The sequence below is a fragment of the Vigna unguiculata genome, chromosome 1 (genome assembly GCF_004118075.2).
Source record: "Vigna unguiculata cultivar IT97K-499-35 chromosome 1, ASM411807v1, whole genome shotgun sequence".
Lineage (NCBI taxonomy): Eukaryota > Viridiplantae > Streptophyta > Magnoliopsida > Fabales > Fabaceae > Vigna > Vigna unguiculata.
The window spans coordinates 13,134,025-13,150,210 of record NC_040279.1 but is presented as its reverse complement, the minus strand read 5'-3'; the positions used below and the strand labels follow the sequence as shown (position 1 = coordinate 13,150,210).

At 36.0% G+C, this 16,186-nt stretch overlaps 1 pseudogene; it reads left to right on the top strand.

Moving 5' to 3' along the window:
• The first annotated feature begins 2,711 nt into the window (after nt 1-2,711).
• On the top strand, nt 2,712-14,938 carry LOC114188362 (annotated as a pseudogene).
• Nucleotides 14,939-16,186: the final 1,248 nt, after the last annotated feature.

Below are 16,186 nucleotides of genomic sequence, written 5' to 3'. Positions count from 1 at the left end.
GGAAGTAATCTTAGGGATGGATTGGCTGCCAATCGCATTCTGATAGATTGTCGGGAGGAAAGATTGTTGTTCCCCGACTTAAAGGAGCTTGAGTTGGTGTCTCCTTAAGGAATGGTGAAGGAGATTCAGAGTGGCGCGCAATGCTTCATAATCTTCGCCCGTTTGGAGGTAGGGGAGGAGGAGGGAACATCGGTCGTACCTGTGGTGCATGAGTTTGAAGTCGTATTCCCGGAGGAAGTACCAGGGTTGCCTCCCAGTAGAGAGCTGGAGTTCTCTATTGATCTGGTACCAGGAACAGACCCGATGTCGATTGCCCCATATCGCATGGCTCCGACAGAGTTAGTGGAACTCAAGAATCAGATAGAGGAGCTGATGGAGAAGTAGTTCATTCGACCCAGCACTTCGCCTTAGGGAGCAACAATGTTATTGGTGAAGAAGAAGGATGGGAGTTCACGCTTGTGTGTGGACTACAGGCAACTGAACAAGATGACAATAAAGAATAAGTACCCTCTTCCGAGAATTGACGACTTGATGGACCAATTGCATGGGTCGTCAGTGTTCTCGAAGATTGATCTACGGTCAGGATACCACCAGATATTGGTAAAGGCTGATGATGTACAGAAGACGACCTTCAAGTCTCGGTATGGACACTATAAGTATGTGGTTATGCCTTTCGGAGTGATCAATGCTCCAACAGTGTTTATGGATTACATGAACAAGATCTTTCGACCCTTCCTAGATAAGTTTGTCGTAGTCTTCATAGACGACATTCTCATATATTCTAAGACCTAGGAGGAGCAGGCTGAACACCTGAGGTTAGTGCTTGGTGTTTTGAGGGAGAAACAGTTGTATGCCAAGTTATCCAAGTGTGAGTTCTGGATGGATGAGGTACAGTGTTTGGGCCATGTGATATCCGCACAAGGCATTGCAGTGGATCCAGCGAAGGTCGAGGCAGTGGTTAAGTGGGAAAGTTCTAAGTCGGCCACAGAGATCAGGAGCTTTGTGGGGTTAGCGGGCTACTATAGGAGATTTATAGAGGGATTCTCCAAGCAAGTGGCGCCTCTGACACTGCTTACTCGGAAGGACCAACCTTTCACCTGGACGGATAAATGTGAGGAAAGTTTCCAACAGTTGAAGAGAAGGTTGACGAGTGCTCCAATCCTAGTGATTCTTGATGTTGGAAAACCCTTTGAGGTTTATTGTGATGCCTCTCATCTAAGATTGGGTTGCGTATTGATGTAAGAGAAGAAGGCAGTGGCCTACGCTTCGAGACAACTCAAGGTGCATGAGAGAAACTATCCCACTCATGACTTGGAGTTGGCGGCCATAGTGTTTGCTTTGAAGATCTGGAGGCATTACCTCTATGGTGCCCAGTTTCGTGTGTTCAGCAACCATAAGAGTCTCAAGTATCTGTTTCATCAGAAGGAGCTGAACATGAGGCAGAGAAGATGGATGGAATTTCTGAAGGACTATGATTTTGAACTGCTATATCATCCGAGGAAGGCGAACGTAGTGGCAGATGCCTTGAGCAGGAAGACGGTGCATATTGCACACCTCATGATTAAGGAAGTGGAGATACTAGAGAAATTCCGAGATATGAGGCTATAGGTGGAGTTGAGACCTGAGTTCATTAGATGTAGTACCTTGACTATATCTAATGACTTCTTAACCTCGCTTAGAGAGAGGAAGTTGTTGGATGCCAGTCTGAATAGAGTCAGAGAACAACTTGGGTCAAACGAGGCTAGGGACTTTGCTTTGGGTGATGATGGCATACTGCGATTCCAAGGTAGAGTGTGTATACCTGATGATGCTGAGATAAAATGGTTAATTCTTGAGGAAGGACATAAGAGTCGTCTTAGTTTGCATCCTGGCATGACTAAGATGTACCAGGGTCTTAAGGAATCCTTCTGGTGGCAAGGAATGAAGAAGGATGTTGCACAATTTGTATCTGCTTGTCTAACCTGTCAGAAGGCAAAGGTGGAACATTAGAGACCCAGTAAGATTCTACAGCCCTCGGAGATACCCATGTGGAAATGGGACAACATCTCGATGGACTTTGTGACCCATTTGCCACGAACTTTTAGAGGGCATGACACTATCTGGGTGATAGTGGATCGATTGACCAAGAGTGCCCATTTCTTGGCGATGAACTTAAGGATGTCCATGGCAAAGTTGACTCAATTGTACATCAAGGAAATTGTAAGACTGCATAGGGTGCCTTCGAGCATTGTATCAGACAGGGATCCACGGTTCACGTCTCGGTTTTGGCAAACCTTACAAGAGGCCTTGGGGACCAACTTGACTATGAGCTCAGCCTACCATCCCCAGACTGATGGCCAATCCGAGAGAACCATCCAGTCACTTGAGGACTTATTATGGACATGTATATTGGATCACTTGGGAGCTTGGGATGAGGTGTTACCCTTGGTCAAGTTAACCTACAACAACAGCTTTCATGCGAGCATTGGCATGACGCCATATGAGGCTCTTTATGGTAGAAGTGTAGAACTCCACTATGTTGGTATCAAGATGGGGCAGCGGTGCTTATCGGACCATAATTGTTAGAACAAACTATCGAGAAGGTGAGGGTGGTGAGGAACAAAATGCAGGCTTCTTAGAGTAGGCAGAAGGCTTACGCTGACCGTAGGAGGAGACCTTTAGAGTTTGCGGCTGGGGACCATGTGTTCTTGAGGGTGACCCGAACCACGGGCATGGGAAGGGCTCTCCGCTCAAGAAAGCTTTCGCCCAAGTTTCTTGGTCCTTATCAGATCTCCAGAAGGATTGGACCGGTGGCGTATGAAATAGCTTTGCCTCCTCAGTTGGCAAACCTTCATCCGGTGTTCCACGTCTCACAACTGAGGAAGTATGTGTTCGATCCGACTCATGTATTGGAAGTAGAGGATATACAGATGAGAGAGGACCTCATCTGTCCTAACCTAAGATGGAAGGATCAAACCTAATGTGTCCTAACCCTAACCATTGTGCCCACTTTTGTAAAACAGATCTGTCACACCCTTAGAGCAGCTGCCGTCATCCTCTACTAGGGTTTGGAATCGCCATAGCCAAGCAAGCTTTGTCTCATTCTTCCACTTTGCGTAAGTCTCTCCCAACTCAAGCTCTATGTTCTTTTCGCCTTTTCCCTGTGTTCCTAGTTAGAGCTTATTCTAGTGAGCTCGTTTTGAACTTGTCCCACTGTTTTTCAGTTTGCTAAGCTACTCCTTAAGCTATTGTCCTTCACTGTTCGAGTATCAAAGCCTTAGCCAACACTTTCCAGGTACAGGAAGTTAGGGTTTCTGCGAAATAGTTGGTATCCATGATTGTTTATGTGATATTCATGTGATTTAATAGTTTATATGTTGCTCTGAGTTTGTGAAATGTGTTATTGCATTATTTGGCTTGGTTTTTGTCTGTTATGCGACTAAATAGTGGGTAGGAACTGATAATCTCGCCCAAGTGAGCTTGCCTCGCCTAGGCGAGATGAGCATAGGCTCGCCTAGGTCTTCTCGCGTGAGGGATCGCTCAGGCGACCAGCTCATTTTGAGCAAGCAAGCATCTCGCCCAGGCAAGGTGGGTCTCGCCTAAGCGAGACAGCGCAAAAGCCACTGTTCAGGGATTTCGAGCCTTCGCTTAGGCAAAGAGAGCTCGCGTGAGCGAGAGACCCTCTTGCTTGAGCGAGACTCCTCTGCTTGAGCGAGAGACTAGGCGAGAGTGAGCGAGAGGCTAGGCGAATGGCTAGGCGAGAATGTGCGATTCAGTTTGGCTTTTCTTTACATTCTTCGATGTTGGCGTATAATTAATGGGATTACTTTATGATGGCATGATGGGGATGAGTATATATGATTAGCGAAGGTTTACATGTAGTAAATGGTGAGTTTGGCATGATCTTATATGCATTATAGATGAGGGGTTAGATATATATATATATATATATATATATATATATATATATATATATATATATATATATATATATATATATATATATATATATATATATATGTGTGTGTGTGTGTGTGTGTGTGTGTGTGTGTGTGTGTGTGTGTGTGTGTGGTCACAAATCTGGCAAGAGCAACGATGAACATTGATGGTTGGTAACTCCGTGGCATGATATTGGTATGAAAGGAGATACTTTTCTCATGGTTGGTAATAACAAGTTGGTACTAGTTCGATATGTGATAAATGAGGGTTGGTTATGGATGTTGGTATGAGTTTTCTATGCATGATGTATGTGTTTATTTCTTGGATGTTTATATATGCTGGTAAGTGGTCAGTACGTAATCCTTTGGAGTCTCTAGGTGAGGCTTTACTGGTCGGGACGTAATTCCATGGCCCCTGTTAGTGGGTGTCTATGGTGGTGCCCCATCTGTATGGTCTGATAAGGATTCAAGGTAAGGTTGCATCTTGACACTCTAAGGAGTCAGTTAGTCTTACTTAGAGCGGACTGACTCTTGTGGTGAGAGTAGTAGGAGGCCTGAAACTCATTAAGGGCTAACCTTGTGTGTGAGAGAATTGATTCATTGTAACACTTGTAACACATAGCTCGGGGGTGAGCAGCTCAGGGGTGAGCAGAGGTATCCACCACAAGTGTAAGCATCCGCTGAATCCGACCAGATTGTATGTATCCGGATGAGTCGAGTCGAGTCTTAGTGTATTGGTTTGAGAGTCATAGCATGCTTGAGTGTTTTGTGTATGGTTGACTGTGAAAGTGTATCAGATTGCATGATGAAATTATTTTGTACTCTAGCTTACCCTACTGTTATTGTCGTGTGTTCTGCTGTGTGGTACTCTCTTTTGCGATGATCATCAACTTGTTGATGTGAGCAGATGCGAGGAACACCCGTGGTCAATAGGGGAGAGAGGATTCCGCTGCATAGTCCACTTGGGTTGGACTGGATGTTTATTGTTGGGCTTTTCTTTAGGGCTATGGCCCATGTATCAGTTTGACTTTTAATTTCTTTATGTCCCTCTTGTACTTTATAACTTGTTTCTTGTGGCACCGTGGTGTGCTTTGAGTTGTAAGGAGTTAAGTTTAAAACTCCAGGACTGCGCTATTATGTTATCTTGTGCGACGTTTCCGTTAATTATGTTCGTTGATTAAATGGGACGTTATATTAACTCGATCCAACTCAATGATGAATAGAGTTAGATTAACTTGAAATTTAATTTAATCTAATATAATTTCCTTTAATGACCTGAATAACGAGCTTGTTCAAATCTTACTAAATCTAGAAATATTCCTAATAACTTCTTTAAAAGACAATATTCAATTTCAAACTAGAAAAAAATACATAAAAGAACCTAAAAGATATTAATTTTTATTCAAAAAATCACTGTTAAAAACAGAACACATGCAAACAGTTCATTATAAACATCAGATTCTTACTATGCAAACACATTCTTCCCAGTACCAAGAATAATAAATAGTATCTGTTCTTAGTCATGTATCATGCTCAACATTTATAGTCAAAATACATCACAAACAAATCCGTGTTTAACCAAATATATAAATGCATGTGCATTTGGCCTGCCCATTTTATTTTCGAAAGATATGCACATTAATTGTTCAACTTGTTAAAGTCTTCACTGGTATCCAAGACAATGTTTAATGGTTAAACAATATTCAATAAAAAACCATTTTTGTAAAGCATATTCCAATAAACCCCTCTACAAATCTCATCATACGTCAAAAAGCACATGTCAATTCATCACTCCCAGGAAGGCACAAAGATTTTCTTGCTTGATCTAAATGGGCATTGCACAATGTGTGTCTGTATGACTCGTGTGAGAGTATGGTTAATGTCCCTTCCACTCTTCAAAACTCGTGTGGCCCATTTCAAAATGAATAAAACTATGTCAACGTGAAAGCAATTAATAGCATGGAATTGAGGACATAACGAACTAACTCCAACTATATGTCTGTCCCTTATAAAATATCTTATCTTCATTATTTTCTGTTAGGTAGTTTATTTAACTATATTATAAAATTTAATACTAGTAATAAATATTAAGAGGTGAATTTTAAGTCTAATTTTACTTAAATATTATAAATTTATTTTATTTTTTATCAATATAAGATCTTTAATACATTTTTGAGATATATACATTCCAAACATAAGATTAGATATTTAAGGGTGCTCCGACAGGGAATGGTAAGATAGACCCAAAAAACAAATTTTAATAGGATAATTTTTTAAAATGATTTTGATACCATATTAAAAAAATGAACTTTAAGTCTAATTTAATTCTATAAAATCAGCTCGTAAGCACTACTACAAATCTATAAAATAACTATGTAGATAGACTACGGTACAATAAAATGGTAGTGTTGATAAAAAAACATTAAAAAGGTAGTACATACTAAAACATAACATTTTTAAAATTATTGACAAAGTTGATGTGAACCATAGTCTATACTATAAGACTTCCAAAAGTTATATATAGTATTGGACTAGGCGTTTTGGTCCCAATTTTCGTCAAGTTTTTTCAAATAAGTCCTAATTTTGGTTTTGTGTTCAAATAGGTCCCAATTTTTGTCAATTTTGTTCAATTGGGTCCTTTTTTTGCTAACACCGTTTAAATCATTAACGACCATGAACAGTGATTGCCACGTATCACTTCGTGTTTTTTTTTTTGAATTTTTTTTATTTTTATTTTTATTTTTTTTGAATTTTTTTGAATTTTTTTTTAAATTTTGTTAATTTTTTTTAAATGTACACGTGTCAACCTAGGAGTGTGCCACGTGTCACTTCGTGGTTTTTTTGAATTTTTTTTGAATGTTTTTAAAAAAATTTTAATTTTTTGTTTAATTTTTTTTAAATGTCCATGTGTCAACCCAGTAGCGTGCCACGTATCAAAGTCAATATTCTAAATTCAATTTGGTCCCTATATTTGTTATTTTTGTTCAATTAGGTCCCAATTTTTGTTAACATTAACCAATTTGGTCCCTCTCCAAATTAAAACCAAATTTAATTTTTATATTAAAATTCATATTTTTTATTAAATATCTTTATATAATATATTAAAATTCACATCATTATAACTTTGATATAAAAATTAAATTTGGTCACATCTTCTATAGGGACCAAATTGGTTAATCTTAACAAAAATTAGGACCTAATTGAACAAAAATAACAAATATAGGGACCAAATTGAATATAGAATATTGACTTTGACACGTAGCACACTACTAGATTGACACGTGGACATTTAAAAAATAATTCAAAAAAAATTCAAAAAAATAAAATAAAAAATTCAAAAAAAACCACAAAGTGACACGTGGCACACTCCCGGGTTGACACATGTACATTTAAAAAAAAATTTAAAAAATTTAAAAAAAAAAATTTAAAATTTAAAATAAAAATAAAAACAAATTCAAAAAAACCACGAAATGACATGTGGCAGTCACTATTCATGGTCGTTCATGATTTAAACGGTCTTAGCAAAAAAGGACCCAATTGAACATAATTGACGAAAATTGGGACCTATTTGAACACAAAACCAAAATTAGGACTTATTTGAAAAAACTTGACGAAAAGTGGGACCAAAAAGGTATTTTAACCTTTAATTCTATAAAATCAGCTTGTAAGCACTACTACAAATATATAAAATAACTACGTAGATAGACTACGGTACCATAAAAAGGTAGTGTTGATATAAAAAACATTAAAAAGGTAGTACATACTAAAACATAACATTTTTAAAATTATTGACAAAGTTTATGTGAACCATAGTCTATACTATAAGACCCCAAAAGTTATATATAGTATTGGACTAGGCGTGTTTGATCATGAATGATTAAAAATAAACTATTAAACGAGTAACATACTAGGAAATGTAGATGAGGAATAAAATTAGACGAGTTTGGTGTATATATGTCTTAGAATAGTGAAAGTTATGGGTAAACAGGGAGTAGTCAAGTGGAAAGGTGGTTGGTGACTGAGAATAAACAGACAAGTCTAAGAAAAAGTAGGTAATATAGTGATGAACCATAAACGACTAATGTCATAGAGTCATCTACAAAGTAGATGATGAGAGTAGACGACTTAGTAAAGCCAATTATGTATAACTGGTAGATGGCCAAGTAGGAATGAAAAAAGAAATAAGTAAAGGATTAGTGGTAGATGCCTCAAGTGGTAGTGGGGAAGTCTTCAAAAAGTGGAGTACAAGTGCCCTCAAGGAAAACACATTCAAGTGCAATGTGGACACCTGATGTGAAAGGTAATTAAAACGCATTAAGATGAATCTACGGAGTGTAGGAAGTCAATAAATGAAAAATAGGTGTCAATAAAGGGGAAGATGTGTCACAAAAACAAATTAGAGTTTACATGTCTTCATTCTATATAAGCAAGGATTGATCAGATTATGTTCTTTTAGAAAACCTTGAGTGCTAAAAGCTAGGGTTCTCTTATCTTCTTTTCTTCCTAATTGAGAGTGTGATCGATTTCTCCTTCTTGTGGAAGCTTAAAGGAAATTGTGGGAAGAAGGAGTTGTTGTATTCGGGCAATAGGAAGTGGAAAGATTGTTAACAGTCTTGGTAGTAGTAGAGCTAACTTCCAAGTAAAGGAAGTTAACTTGTGCTTGTGTCTTGTTTGATTGTATGTATGTTTGTGATTTTGTTATGAGTATTAAATTCATTATGTAATTTTGAGAAATGACATTGTGAGTAGCTTGATACTTTTTGTGGATTATGTAATTTATAATGAACCATGTTTTCTTTAAATTGTGTGATTGATACCACGATAAGATGAAAGGAAACCTAAAGTCCTTATTGTGATTAACTAATTTTTAGATTTTATGTCATCAATCTTACTTCATACTAAGAAATTATGATAATTGCATTTTTATTATAACTAATGAGAATCAATTAATACAACACGGAATATCCTAGGGAGTATTGAAAAGATCGTGGAATGGTTGGATTAATCTTTCAAGTGCATATATAAATAAATCAACAAGTACAATAAGATTACCTTTCGAGGCTGAGGTCATCTAAGGAGAATTAGTCAATGAGGTCATCTAATGGGTCATTAGAGGCTGAGATTGTTTAATGAGCATTAATGTTAAGGTTGTCTAATGGGTCATTGGAGCCTAAGGTCGTCTAATGAGCATGAGATATTGAGGTCATCTAATGGGTCCTTGGAGGCTGAGATTGTCTAATAGGTCATGGAATACGAGGTTGTCTAAGAAATCATTAGACGAGGGTTCGTCTAGTAGGTACTTGTGGTAGTGGATGGTTAGAAAAGCAATTGTAGTTAGAGGTCATGGAAGTCAGATTTGTGATGATGAATATGAAATAATGCCATATAAAGATAGACATGTATGTCTGTATGTAGTAGATATTGGAGTGTTGTGGCATTGAGGCTTGAAAAAAAATATTATGTCGGTGGTATGAGACTTGGACAAGAAAGGTTAATAACAATGATGGGGATAGGATTCACTAGATCATATGCACATAGATAAATAATTCTAATTTAGTTCCAAGGAGGAACTCACTCTGTTTGTGCTTGAAGTATGTATTGAGTTTAGGATCTTGGTAAGGAGATAATCTAAACTCTTTCAACTATGGGATTAACATATAAGAAAGGAGCTGGGTGGTGAGAGTCGATGAAGTCTTCCGGGAGACAAACATGGTATGGAAAAGGATTATGCTTCTAGGGACCTGTTGAAGTTAACCCTGTTAGTGTGGTCTTCTGGTCTAGGCATGATATGAAACAAGATCATTTATGGTAGATGTGATGGACATCCTTGGTAGAGAATTGGAAGGAAATCCATGAAAAACATTAAGAGGAAGATGAAGTGCAGTGGAATTGATGATATGAACAGGAAGAGCTCTCGGCAATGGAAGTTTTTAGTAAAGATGACGAGTAGAAGTAGTGCTATGGTGTGGAAGGTGGCTAGAGGAGATGAAGAGAAGATTGGTCATGTATGCTCTCAAATTAATAGAAGTGTGGAGTGATCTCAACACTAGCATCTATTAGCATTTCAAGAGTAACCATTACAATAGTTGAATGACTCTATTTATAAGCACATAACCGACCAAATGAGAAGAAAATGCAACAAAGATGAAATGCAAATGTCGCTTGGAGGATAAGCTTGATAGGAGACCATGTGATGTAGTAGATGAGTCTTGATGATGCTAAGTGGCATGTCACACTTTCCTTGCCAAAGTCACACGCTCCATGCTACCATCACATGCTCCTTGCTTTGCTCATCCTTTGCTTACATCCAAATGTAGAGAAGCTAATGATTCTCGGCCAAGATAGCAAATTGGGCTCGGCTTAATTAATCCAAAAGTGTAGATTTTTATTGAAAGCAAAGCCTAAACAATGGCCCAATTTAAATCTAGACTACTTCCTTCATGCATTATCTCATATTTTAGAGATTTCTTTAGCCCATGTGAATAATGTAAAAAGCCCATGATTGACTTGATCATCTTGTGAAAGGCCCATGTGAATCTTTCTCATCATGCTTCTAGTGAGTTTGGCCTTGATGTGGGCTTAGGCTTGTTGATGCACTTGAGCTTAGGCTTGTTGATGCACTTGAGCTTAGGCTTGTTGGGGTCACATCAAGACGGGGATTTGTAGAGCTTATGGTACCATGGGAGACTAATGGTGGAATAAGGTGTGGTTTTCTCACTGATAGGTGTAAAATCTTTGAGACTGTCTTTCAATATATGTAGTCTTCTAAAAGATGAGTCATGAATGTGATGTTTGTTGCCTTCTACCTGGACTAAATTATTAAATTGGTTATTCACTTTGGAATAATTTAGCATTCTATATTCTGTGTGTTTGATTATTATTTTTGTTAGCTTACTCTTGCCCTTTGTTGTGTTACTTTTGTGTTCTTGCGATGATCAATGTTATTCCAAGAAAATGTTTACATTGGATTTTTCAATTTCATTTGAAAAAATATATATTGGAAGAATATAATGAATATTAAAGTTCTAATTATGAACTAGCTCTCCTCTATATGTCTCTCATTCTCTATGCTTTACTCCAACTATGTTGCGAAATATAACCATTATGTGATGGTATAAGAACTTAATGTTAAAATGATTTCAATCACTTACTTTGTATTAACGCATTTCATATTATATACTCACTTTCAAAATAACTTTGGAATGATATAAAGTATGGTTGATTTGAGAATAAGAACACCTTGGAATTGAGATGTTACATATACTACCCTGAATAGGATACAATTTTATGTGAACCATAGTCTAAACTGCCATGAATAGTTTACCCTACTACCTTTTTACTTTGCCCATGATAACCATTATTGCCTCTACCTCTATTGAATGCAAACTTTTACTCCTTCGCCATGAAAGATGAGTTCTTCCTCTATTCTTCTTTTGACTTTGTCTTAGTACCACAATTGTCCTCTTTCCAGCTTCACATCTCCTTTATTCTCATTTTCTTCCTCCTCCTTTTATTTTTCTCCTCTCGCCTTACCCTAAACCTTAAACCATTGTTCATGTTTAGCTCTTTGTGCCTCAATGACCACATTGTTGTTACTCTGTTGCGTGGCTATGTTCCTACCCAGATTGGTGTTACTCACATTCTTGTTTGAGCTTGTTTTTTCATTCCTTTCTTCACCTATTCTAATGCGTTTAAAAAATTTGTTTATGATAATAATTTTATTATTATTTGAATTATTAGGTGTTATTTAAATCATTTTATATTTTTTCTGAAGGATAATAAACTACGATTATTGAAAGAACACATAGCCTATAAGTGATAGTGGATTACACTAACACAAAAATAGTCTTTTAAGTCTATTCATAAGGGAACAAACTTAAAAAGTTTCTAGTGCCGATTTTGTAAATAAAAGTCATTACTTTAAGTTTGTTAGTTTGATAAAAAAAAACATCAATTTTTGTTTTAAGTCAATTCAAAGAAGAACAAACTTATTTTGCATTTTTTCACTTTCCCAACAAACTAAATTGATGTTTTTAAGTCTTCTAATTCTCCAATAGACTTAAATTTATGTTTTAACCTCTCACATTCGTTGTTCCACCTATAGATTGCAACTTTCTCCATCCCACGCGATTTGTGATTTGCATCCCATCTCCCCTCTAGCGATTTGCATCCCATCTCCCATCTAGTTAGTGATGTCCATTTCCAACAGTGTACCAACAAACCAGTGGCAATGGAATAATGATACGGTGCATTTTTCTCGATTTGCAATGATTTGCATTTTCTCCTCCTCCAACAATTTGTGAGCCCCGTCTCCCCTCTAGCCGGAAACTATTGACTATGTCTCCTCTGAAAACCTTAAACCCATGTCGGATCCCAAATTTGAAATTCAAGTTTGTATGTGTTTGTTCTTCTTTCTCTCGTTGCGAGATTAAGGATTTGGAATTCAATATCTTTGAAGCATTGCATTTGAAAAATAAAAATGTTTGGAAATGCAGAGTTTGATTGAAGATTTGAATTTCAAAAATTGGACCAAGGTTTCTGAGTCGCAAAACAATGTTATGCGATTTGCGATGTTCCACTCATCCCTTCTATTCCTTATTTTGCAAGGGATATTTTATGCTCTTTTCCTTTGGTTAAATTTATATATTTTTTAAAAGTTTTGAGCTTTGATTTTAGGGGCATTTTGGTTTCAAGGAATTAATTAGATGATGTTGTGGGTAAGGAAAATATTGTATTGGTGGTGGCAAAGTCAATGAAGAACCCTTATAGTGCCTTTTGCAACACCACAATTGATGTGACCCCAACAAGGCTCATAACATTCGGCCAACGCCTAGGCCCAAATCATGCTCAAGGCCCAATCCATGACCCACATGCATCTCAAGCCCAAGCTCATCAAGAGGCCCAATAACAAGGGGCATGTTAAAAAAGATCCAATAGGGCTTCATTCAAGATGACCCAAACCCACATAGGCTTCTCACACTCTTCACATTGGCCAAAGAAGATATGAAGATTTGAAGAGGTGTATCAAAGAGCAATAAAATAACAAAAGATTGGCCCATTGTTTAGGCCTTGCTTTCTAGAATAATAAGTCAAACAATGTGTAGTTGAATTACTAAAATTGGGCTTGACTAAGCCCAATAGGAGGGGTGGCCATGAGCTATCAAAAAGTCCAAGGTGGACAAAGTGGAAGTCAACACTCCTTCCTAGACCTCATGGATCATGCATCCCATGGTGCCAAGTCCACACTGCACCCATGCGCCTCCTTCATCCAAGGGCTAAGAGAGTGTCTTCTTTTCCAAGCCTTCATCGAAAGGCTAGGAAGTTGCCTCCTTCTCCATGCTTGATCTAAGGGCCAAGATCAAGGCCCACTCCATCCAATGGCTCTCCTTTCTCATGTGTAAATGGCTTCATATAAAAGCCAAAATTTCACTCATTTGTAAACACTCTTGAATATTTTTGTGCAATAGACACTTTGAGTTGAGAACACTCCTCACTATTGCCACTTGAGAGTCATCTTTTAGAGAGCTTACTCTCTTTACCTCTAGCCCCCTTCCTAGGCTAGAACCACCTCTAAATCACTCACCCTTTCACCTATCCATTGCAAGCAAAAGCCTACAAACTTGCCTTCCACTCTTCCATGCTTCCTCCATCATTTCCACTGCACTTGGAGCTTCATGTCTCCACCAAGATCCATCAACAATTATGGATGCTATTGATATTTTCAACACCTTTGGTGACCAGTTGGTTGACCCCAAGATCTCTGATGCATTTGATGGCTTAGTACTTGGACTCATTTTTCTCTTATATGATATGTTTTCTTGGATAAATTTTTTAGAGTTCATTGAAAATGTATTTTTTTTATCAAAATTAGTTTCTGTTAGTACTTTTTTAAAGATGGTTTTACTTCTTAAATTTGTAAAAATATTGTAAAATTTTGTTCTTATACATCCTTATTTTTTTGTTAACTAATTAGTTGGAATATATTGTTTGGTTCAACATCAAGAACTGTTGTAGCTGCTACTAAAAGCTTCCTAAGATAAATGGTTTGTGTGCGAAGAAGCTAATAGGCACTTCGCACAATGGTTAGTTCCATGGCCCTTTTCCTCTGCTTTAGAGCTTTAGAAACTAAGGGTATATATGATTTAAAAAACCCTTAGGGCCAGGTCCAAAGGCTATTGTTTCTCTTTCCATTTGTCTCTCAAAGATGGTGAGTAGACGTTACAGGCATATGCACTACAAGAAAATGTCTTATTGGTAACCAATTTTAGTGACCAAAAGTTGTTAGTCACTATAGTGACCAATTTAGATGCCAATTTACAAAATAAAAACTTATAATTGGTCACTAAATTTGTCACTAATTAATTAAAGACCAATTTAGTAACTAAGTCTTTTTGGTAACCAAAACCTAGGTAGATAATTTTTAGTGATAAATTTATTTTGGTAGCCAAAACCATGGTAGCTAATTTTAAAAACTAATTTGGTGACCAATTATAATTTTTTATTCATAATAGTAACCATTTTAATAACCAATAATTTTTTACTTTGTAAATTAGTATATAAATTAGACATCATATTGACTAACAACTTTTGGTTACTAAAATTGGTTACTAATGAGATATTTTTTTGTAGTGATGTATTTAACTCTTTCTTTTACGTTTGCTTTTGTGTTTATGCATTGTTTTGAGGTATGTGAATGTGAACAGGGTCTTGAAGAAATGGAGCAGCTTGGTTTGGTTTGATTGAAGTGGCAACTAATGTACTGAACGATAGAGTTTTACTGGCAATAGTCTTCAAATTTAAATTGTTACTCCACATCAAACTAAAAATTTAAGTTTGTTGGTCAACAACAAACTTAAAATTTATGTTTGTCGAATCTAAATCTACTCAAAAATAGATTAAAAGGTCTATAATAACACACTTAAAAAACCTGATTTTGCACTAGTGCTACTGTTCTCTTAATAACTGTAGCCTATTATCATTTATAGATTAAAGTTTTTTCAATAACAATAGTCTATAAGTGACTTGTAGATTACAGTTCCAACCATCCTAAAAGGTTTGTTTTTTTACTAAGATTTAATATACTATAATTCTATAACCATCCAGTAAGTCCAAAATAAATCAAATACTATAACTTTTATTGTAATAGTAAAAAAGAGGTTTGTACTCAGTTATTAAACATACGAGAAAGTTTAGAATATAGTACATATTTAATCATATCGTAGCCGACTCAACAACTATTGCTTATTATTTAGTTTTAATCAACAACATTTCGCATAAATAAACCATCAATTTTCTTTAAAAGTATTCTTCTTTTTATATTGTTTTTGGCACTAAATAAAGAAACGTATTATTTTTTTATATTGCTTTTGGTACTAAATCACATCAGCCATTAATAAATGCAAAATCATGACAAAATTATTAAAGATTAAAATAAACTATATCATAAATACGATAACTTTAATAATACAGAGAACATGAAGTTAGACATTAATACTAAAAACAATATTTAAGCCCGAAGAAGGATTGATAAACTCTTGGACTCTTGGTCTTAATTGAGATGCTATATTGTGTTGGTATAGTAAAATATTATTTACTAAGTTGTTTTCTTTTTGAGTGATGATACACGGACACTCCTAGTTTTAGTCTACACCTACACATTACCAATAAAATTATATTTTTATCTTAATATTATAGGTGTAGAAAAACTTTTTGGTGTCCATGTAAAATTTCCCTTCTTCTTTTCATGAAAAGACATGCCAAAACCATGAAATAAAACAAATAATACTTGAAACTCAGCAACCCTAATAATACTAACCAACTTGAGATAAGAGCCTTTGTAATTCCTAAAGTAAAGAAAAAATGTATAGATAATCGAAAGTTAAAAATCATAATAAACAATCTTTAGAAAAATAAAATTTTTCAGATTAGTGGTTCTTCATTAACCTATTAATTTAGAGAACAAATTATAGGTTATATATTTTTACTACTTTAAGAATTATTTAAAAAGAGAATAACACTTGGAAGACATAATCGATGATTTATTCCATTTTGGATATTCATAGTGTAACTTGGTATGCATACATAATTGAAACAACAACATGCTGCATGTTGCAATATAGGATCAGGAATAGACCAATCCTTGGTATCATTTTCCCATGCATTACATCTACATACAAAGATAATCGTTGCATATCAAGCATAGTATATGGTCAAGAAAATTATGTAAAAAAAAAAAAAAAAACTAGTATAAACAAATAGCATTAATTAAC